This window comes from Balaenoptera acutorostrata, chromosome 7 (genome assembly GCF_949987535.1).
Source record: "Balaenoptera acutorostrata chromosome 7, mBalAcu1.1, whole genome shotgun sequence".
Lineage (NCBI taxonomy): Eukaryota > Metazoa > Chordata > Mammalia > Artiodactyla > Balaenopteridae > Balaenoptera > Balaenoptera acutorostrata.
Genome location: NC_080070.1, coordinates 46,690,041 through 46,697,780, shown reverse-complemented (window position 1 = coordinate 46,697,780; position 7,740 = coordinate 46,690,041). Strand labels below are relative to the sequence as shown.

The 7,740-nt window shown below is 38.9% G+C and overlaps 1 protein-coding gene across 1 annotated transcript in view; it reads left to right on the top strand.

Annotated features, from left to right (window-relative positions):
• The first annotated feature begins 7,566 nt into the window (after window positions 1–7,566).
• The window catches only part of ITPRID1 (ITPR interacting domain containing 1), a 112,177-nt gene continuing 112,003 nt past the window's right edge, over window positions 7,567–7,740 (top strand). The window contains 1 exon segment of the mRNA XM_057549649.1: window positions 7,567–7,648. The gene's annotated coding sequence lies outside the window, so the exon portion shown is untranslated.

Sequence of the window (7,740 nt, the reverse complement as noted above, 5' to 3'; positions counted from 1 at the left end):
AAATGCACAATATACATATATGTATATATATTATATATATTTATATATTTAACTGAGATACTATAGCATTCCAAGGAATCTTAAAAGACTTAATAGTACCATTGAAGTTTACATTGGAAGAGAGTAGAACTGACATGCAAAATATTTTATATATTGTAGATATATAATTTAATATTTTATATATATAAAATGATAAGCAAGATTATATATGAAGGGAATAATATAATTAATAAGATGATTTTATATGTATATATAATATACATATATACATATACATATATATTATATATTATATATACATATATATAATAATATATGTATATATGTTATATATATGTATATATGTATATATATGTATATACATATATATGTATATATGTATATACATATATATTATATATTATATATACATATATATAATAATATAATTAATAAGATGATTATATGTATATATAATCCCACACTTACATTCTTACAAAACTGAGGATCTAAAATATCAGTGCCCATAAAACATGTACACAAATCAATCTATATGAGCTAATTCATATAGACAGCATCAAAAATTCCAAAAAAGCAATAGTACAGGCCTCAATGTCTTGATCTCTGGCCTAATGCAATAATAATACTAGAACTTAATAACAAATGGTTAATCTATGAAAGCATTAGCAAATTAATAGCAAAATTTCCAAATAAACCAGGTTGAGTTTTTGGATTTTGGCTTCCAGCTAAAGTGCTAAATGTTGGAAGTCTTTGGAAGATGACCATTTTTGTTTGTTTTAGTGTCAGATATGGATAGGTATTAAAGAGGATGTCATATTACCAGCTTAAGGAAAGGTCAGTTATGAAATTTAAAGAAGATTGAATTTTTTTCTTAGTAGCTTTTATTACCAAGTGGTACCTCACCCTTCAGATCAAATTGCTTTTGTAAGAAATGTAAACTATTTTACAAACCTGAGAGGAAATTTGACTCCAAACAAGCCTAAAGTGTCCTGTAGAGAATGAGAGAAACAGAAAACATTTGCCAAGTTGTATATGTGCTCTGTCACCTACCACACCTCTTATGAACATTCCTTGCCTGCCCCAGAGGGTGAGCCTTCACTAATAAGGGAAATACATATCACCAATCTCCTTTGTTCCCCCTCCTTGGCCTACTTTTAACAAGCTTATCTGAATTATTTATTGTTCTTTGCTTTATTTGAAAAGCCAATCCTATGAAGACTGTAGAATTTTCCCAGAAGTTCAGGCCCTGATTCCTGGCTTTTCTCCAAGCCCTGCACAGTGGAGATGCCAGCCATGTGGGTCACAGGCCTGTGGGACCTGACAGTGCCACTGAGGACCACTTTGCTGTGCTCAGGCCCACTGGTTTGGGATGACTTTGCTTCCTTCCAGGGCTCAGGTGTCCATCAGCTTTGTGCTGTGGTCTTGGTGTGTTGCTCCATTGAGAAGCCTAAAGGGAATAATTCCACTGAGGTTTTCAAAACAGAAAAACGTATTTGATTCTTAAACTTCTCTTGAGCACAATGCTGATACATCCCTGCTCTTGAAAGCTCTAGAGATTTGGCTTTGTTGAACCGTAATACTTAGTGACTCATAGAGTGAAAAAGAATACCTTAAGTTGGGTTTGAATTATAGTGCAGGTCCTGTTTCTGGGCCCCTTTGCTAGGACTTGGTAAGATGGGTGCTGGAACTCCTAAAGCAGGAAGTGAAAACCACAATTTTTGCCTATGGCTGGCTCTAATTGCTCATATTTTGAACTCACTTATCTCCTAACAGAGACTAAGGAAGAGAGCAGACATTTAGTAAATATTTACAGAAGATGTTGGAGCCCAAGAGCAAGGAGTGTGGTGACCATGCTTACTAGATTTTTCCAGAACCTTCTTTGTTTTAAACATTCTATCTCATTATGCATAGAGGTGTAATTTTGTCTTGATTATTGATTGAAGAAATATGGTCCCTTTAGTCTGGGCTTCAGATAGTTAAAGGAAGATAAGCTGTGGGCCTGGTGTGGACCTGTGTGAAGCAACACATGTTAAACACCTAGCACATCATGGAAAGTCTCTCAGCTTTGGAGTAATAAAGACCTAGGTTTGCACTCCAGCTTCACCATGTATCACTTGTTTGGTCGTGGGAAACATTGTCATAAAATTAGGTTACATATTGTGGTAGGGAGAGTTGATGTTCCCATGGCCATAGTCATGGAAAAAATATTTGGAGAGTGGAGAGGGAGAGTACTATGAGGTCATATTTCCTGGGACTGAAGGTCAGAAAGCCTTCATTTCCCTAATCCTGCATACATGATCTTCATAATCAGCTCTGTGCCTCCAGCTCTACTTCCATGAAAAGGGTCAGGTTGCCTAAAGTTTTGTTCCTAAAACAACTAGAAGGGATAAGGGAATCCAGAAATGTCTTAATACATTTTAGCTAGGAGGTTTACTGCCACTCCTGCTATGTCAACAGACCCAGGAGGATATTTGCAGAGTGGTTTACATTTCTTAAGTTGTAAAGAAATATTTTACTCAACACTACTGTTCTGTGCAAAGGTTGCAAATTCATTCCAGTTTGGTAGGAGCAGGAAAGGAAAGAAAGAAAGCCTGTTGCATATGGGAAAACCTTTCACAAGTAAAATTCTATGATAATGAAAGCCCTGGAACAGCCTCTTTTTACAGCGCTCTTCACAATGTGTTATCCTTAGGCCCAACATCAGTGAAACTTTGAGTGTCCATCGGGCTCTCTGGCCCTGCATTTCCTTGAGACTGATGTCCATGACTGTGTCTCTGCCAAACGTAGTAAGAGCTATTGGAAAACTCACAGGGATTTTATAAGCTCTTTCCTTTCTGAGGCTTTATGAACACCCTCTCTCTCCCATGTGGACAAGTGCCCCCCTTGCTGTGTACATTGAGAATACTCAGTAGTTTGTGTCACCTACAGAGCAAGGTCTGTGTGGAATACATTTTATAGCTTTTCATCAAGAATGGAGTCTAAGGTGTAGAAGAGGCTTAATATATATTTATGAGAATATTTATTATGATGAGAAATGAAAAAGTTATAACTAATGAGAACAATAATAATAATCATATAATAATCCTAGTGTGGTGACATTTACCGGTGACATACTGTCCTCCTGATGCTTTTGTATAGTTATTTCATTTAATCCTCATAAAAACACTAGACAAGATGAAAAGCTAACATGGCCTGTGGCCCCCTTTCTGAGATCCAACCCTGGAGCTACCACAGATGATAAAGGAAAACAAAGATAGCCCCAACCAACCTACATAAAACACAAGACATTCCTAGACAACAGAAGGACAAGCACCACAGATGAGTGACTGGGTAGGGAAGGGATTTTGCATGTGATCTTTTTTTCTCCCTACATTACCCTGAGCAGACTGCTACCCACCCTATTATTTCTGAAAGTCAATATCAGCAGCCAGCCCAGGGAGGCTAGGGGATACCTAGTCAGGGCAGGGCTGGAGGAGACCACAGTCAGAGCCAGTACCAACAGATACATGACAACTGGATCATTCAGTAATTGGACTTTTATTCCTTAATAACCAAGCTCCCCCACCCCAAGAGGTTGGTTAGGTGATGACAAATGAGTGAAAGGGCTATTGTAAAAGAGCAGAGCCAGCACACAGACATGAATGTAGCACCAGAGGCTCTCCTGTCTGAGGGGGATTCCTTTATCCCCACCTACTATTTAAACTCCTGTGGACATAAGGAAGGATATAGGCTTCAGCGCTTTCCTACAGGTTCATATCACCAGCTGAGATGTCCACTATATCCAAGGGAATGTGAACTCAGAGGGAAAAACAGAAAGATAGCTAAGGATCAAACCGCATTAAGAGGAAGAGAGCAACTTGAACAGCCTATACTGGATAAAGGAATATTAATAAGCCAGAGAAGAATTTAAAACGACTCCCTATCTGGCAAGACACCACCTTAACCAAATTATCAAAGTTAACATTACCAGTAATGGGACAAATTGACTTCATATGACTCTTGATATGATACACTGAGAAGAACACAGAACACAGAATCACTTTAGTGTTATTTCTGCAAAACTACATAGCCTGAATCTAATCATAGGGAAACATTAGACAAACCCAAATTGAGGAATATTCTGCAAGATAATGCTTCAAAATGTTGCTGCCATTGTATTCAAAAGACTTAGGAATGTTCCAGATTAAAGGAGAATAAAAAGACATCACAACTGAATGCAGCTCATGATCCATCTTTTGTTATCTATATCTTTTGTTATAAAAGACACTATGGGCAACGAAATTGGTGAATGCTGAATAAGGTCTATAGATTAGACAATAATATTCTATCAACATTAATTTCCTGATTTTGAACACTATATAGTAGTATCTAGGAGATTGCTCTTGCTTTTAGACATTAAACACTGAAATCTTTAGGGATAAAGAGGTATCATGTCTGTAATTTACTCTTAGATGATTTAGATCTATCTTAGATGATCTATCTGCAAAATGGGAATAACATTAGCATCTATACCATAGGGTTAATGTGAGGTTTTCATTAGAACAATGTTGGGAACACAAACAGTGCTTAAATAAATTGGTGAGTAAGGCATCAAGGAGAGGTTTATAAAGGAGATCATCCATAAGTCAAGCCCTGATAAGTGCTTAGGTGTTTTTCAAGTGGACTAACTAGGAGGATGTCAGGGAGAAGGGAAAGCATATGCAAAGTCATGGAGGAAGATAAAGTTGAGAGTCTGGGGAGATTTGACTAGCTCCATGTAGCTGGAGGTTTCTATTTGTGTCTCGTATTAGAGGTAGACAGTGCTGGAAAGGGACTGGAGCCCTATGAAGCTCTGGTTTATGAAATCAGACTCTGTTACTCTTTGTCATCCTTCTTTCCACTGCCTGTCACCTTTTCTCTCTTGCAAATCCTTTCCTTTTTCTGCTTGCTGTCTTTATCTTGCAGATGGCTATTCATGGATCTGTGTATTTTGTTAAGACTTTGCCCCTCTGTATTCATGCCTGCATCCTGTAACTAATCCCAAAGCCAAAATCAAATTTAATCCTTGTTGCTTAAACATCTCCTATCCAACATACCTGGTTCTTGTAGTAGCAAATCTCACCTCTACCATAGGACTCCCTCATTCCTCAGAATCTTAGTCTTAAAAACTCATTGATCCTCAGACTTGAACTTCTGCATTATATTTCTAGACATGGCCTTGGTTTCCTCTTGACCAAATTTATATTCTTATGCCATCCACCCAATCTATCTTGAGTAAGTAACCCTTTTGGACTGACCTGTCCCAGAATGCCTATTTTGGTTCTGGTGAGGAATGGAGGAGGCTTTCACCCTGCCCTTGTTCTCTGGGGGCAGTTAATTTCGTGCCTGTACCCCTCAGTGACTCATCCTCCCTGACAGGTAATTGGAAGTCTGAGATGCTGAGCATGGAACTGGGACAGACATAAAATTGAGACAGTACTTGTTTTATCATCTGCAGTCCTGAGTCCTCATAGAAACAATAAAAGAGCAGTATTGATAAAAGAAATAAATTGAGGACAGTCAGGCATTCAAAAGAGATGTGAAACTCTAAGATGCTAGACAGAGAGAGAGAGAGTCCAAGTAGAAGCAGGAGACAGAACCTGGGAAAGCCAGGTGAGTACAAGAGAGGTCAAAGACAAGGTGGAAGGGAGCAAGCCAATTTTTATGAGGCGATATCCTGGTCAGGACATTGAAGGCGGCTAGGGAAGATGGACACTGCGCCATCCAGAATCACTTGGGAGCTCTGGAAAACGGTCAGGAGTTCCTGGAGACCGTCCAAACAGTACAAGTTACTAACCGTGTGCAACTCCCTTTTAAGGAAATGTCCTCGAGGCAGTATGATTGCAAAAGGGTATTCAGACTTGGAGATAGAAGCAAGCATTGTGGTTCAGGTCATGTGACCTTGGACAAAGCAAGTCACCTTTCTGAGTCTTAGCTTCTTACATGTTAGATGTAGGAGGGGGGAAAAAAAAAACAATAAAAAACAACAACTTTCCTGCCCTGGGTATCCAACAAATCTTTAGAAACAAAGTAAAATAATGCATGTGAAAGCACTTAATGAAGCTGTAAAGCCAATATTAATGGAGCAAGTTATAATCATTAATTCGATTTCACAGAGGAAGAAATGTTAACAATAGAATGTGCTTGCTATTTCGAGGGTTTGCCGGTCTGTGGGAACAGGGAAATATCAAGAACAGAGGTCTGACGTAGGGATAAAATTACCAATTCATTCCACCTTCCTTTCAGAGTTCTTATGACAATTAACTTGCCAAGTTTCAACCACAAGACCAAATGTTTGTTAGATCATGTGGGTAAATGTGGTTTATTCTGATTATTTGTTTGTATTAACATTATTAGTGCAGTGCTTCATTTATTATGCTGACCCAAATTCAATCTGTCAGGAGGCTTCACAGAACACAAAAGTGTAAAAATACTCTCAATGCAAGTGATTTTTAGAATAGGAGAACACTACGCTCACCTCCTCCCCAGCAGATCTTGGGGGCAATCACCTTGGCCCTCACACAGAGTGCTACTCATGCTATCACAGTCCCGACCCTTTCTAAAGCCTTGAAGATCCTTCTGAAGTGTCAAAGGAATATTCCTATGAACTAGTGACAGCTTTAATATTTAATGTACTTTAATTATTCTAATTATTTGGAAGTTGGTATTCAGTGCCCTAATTCAAACTAGGTCATTTGCCCAAACAAATTACTCATTTTCTGAGTATACTGAGTAACCAAATATATATTGAACTCTTGCCTTCAATGCTTCTCTCTCACAATTACAAATAATATGCTAAGTTCAGACACTAAAGTGTAGAATCATTATAATTAGCTAAATTCACAGTTTTCTAAGTCATAAGTCAGCCCACCAGGTGAGGCTTCCTTCTTCTTCAGCCTCATTTCTCCCCTTTGCTACCACATACTCTGTGTTTCAGCCATGCAGACAATTTGCAGTTCCCCAAAGGTATCATCCATTCAATAATTCTGTGCCTTTGTATATGCATCCTCCCCACAGCTTCAAGCCTAGTTCAGTCTTTGTTCATCAGGGAAGCTCCTACTCATGCTTCAAAACTCATGGCATGCATTATGTCCTTGGTGAAGCCTTCCCAAATTTCCATTAGCTAGTACGTGCCCTCTCCCTCTCTGCCCTCACTGTTCCTCCCTGGGAGTTACTGGCTGTGGCCCTCAAATGGCTACAAGCTTCTTGGGGGAGAGGAGAATGATTTGTTCATGTTCGCATTTCCTTTTCCTAGCCCGTGGTCTGGCACAAAGTAGACCTCCAAAAATCTTGTGGGACCAAGGAATGCAAGAAGTCTCCTCTAGTCTGGTTCATTTGTGTGAAGGAGACTCACTGTCTCACTCCCCTGTTTCAAATGCTTCCTGATATAAAATATCAGGAAAACAGGTTTTTTCTTATGACAAATGGGCATGGATTATGAAAATGTTATGCAATATTAGGCAAATGCGACACTGTTTCCTGCAGGAACTGTCCACGTATACAACTTTCAGACAGTTCAGCAGTGAAGCTTTTGTTGCAGGTGGATGGGGCCGGTGGATGGGACTATGACAGTCAGCTTCTTTAGGGGATGAACTTTGCTTGTCCCTGAGCTTCACTCCAAGTGGAGAAGGTAAGACTGTTTATCAGGACCTTTTCTTTGTGCCATAGCAACCTAATTGCTCTCCCTGATCATTAAAAGGAGAGACACAGGAAATCAGCTTC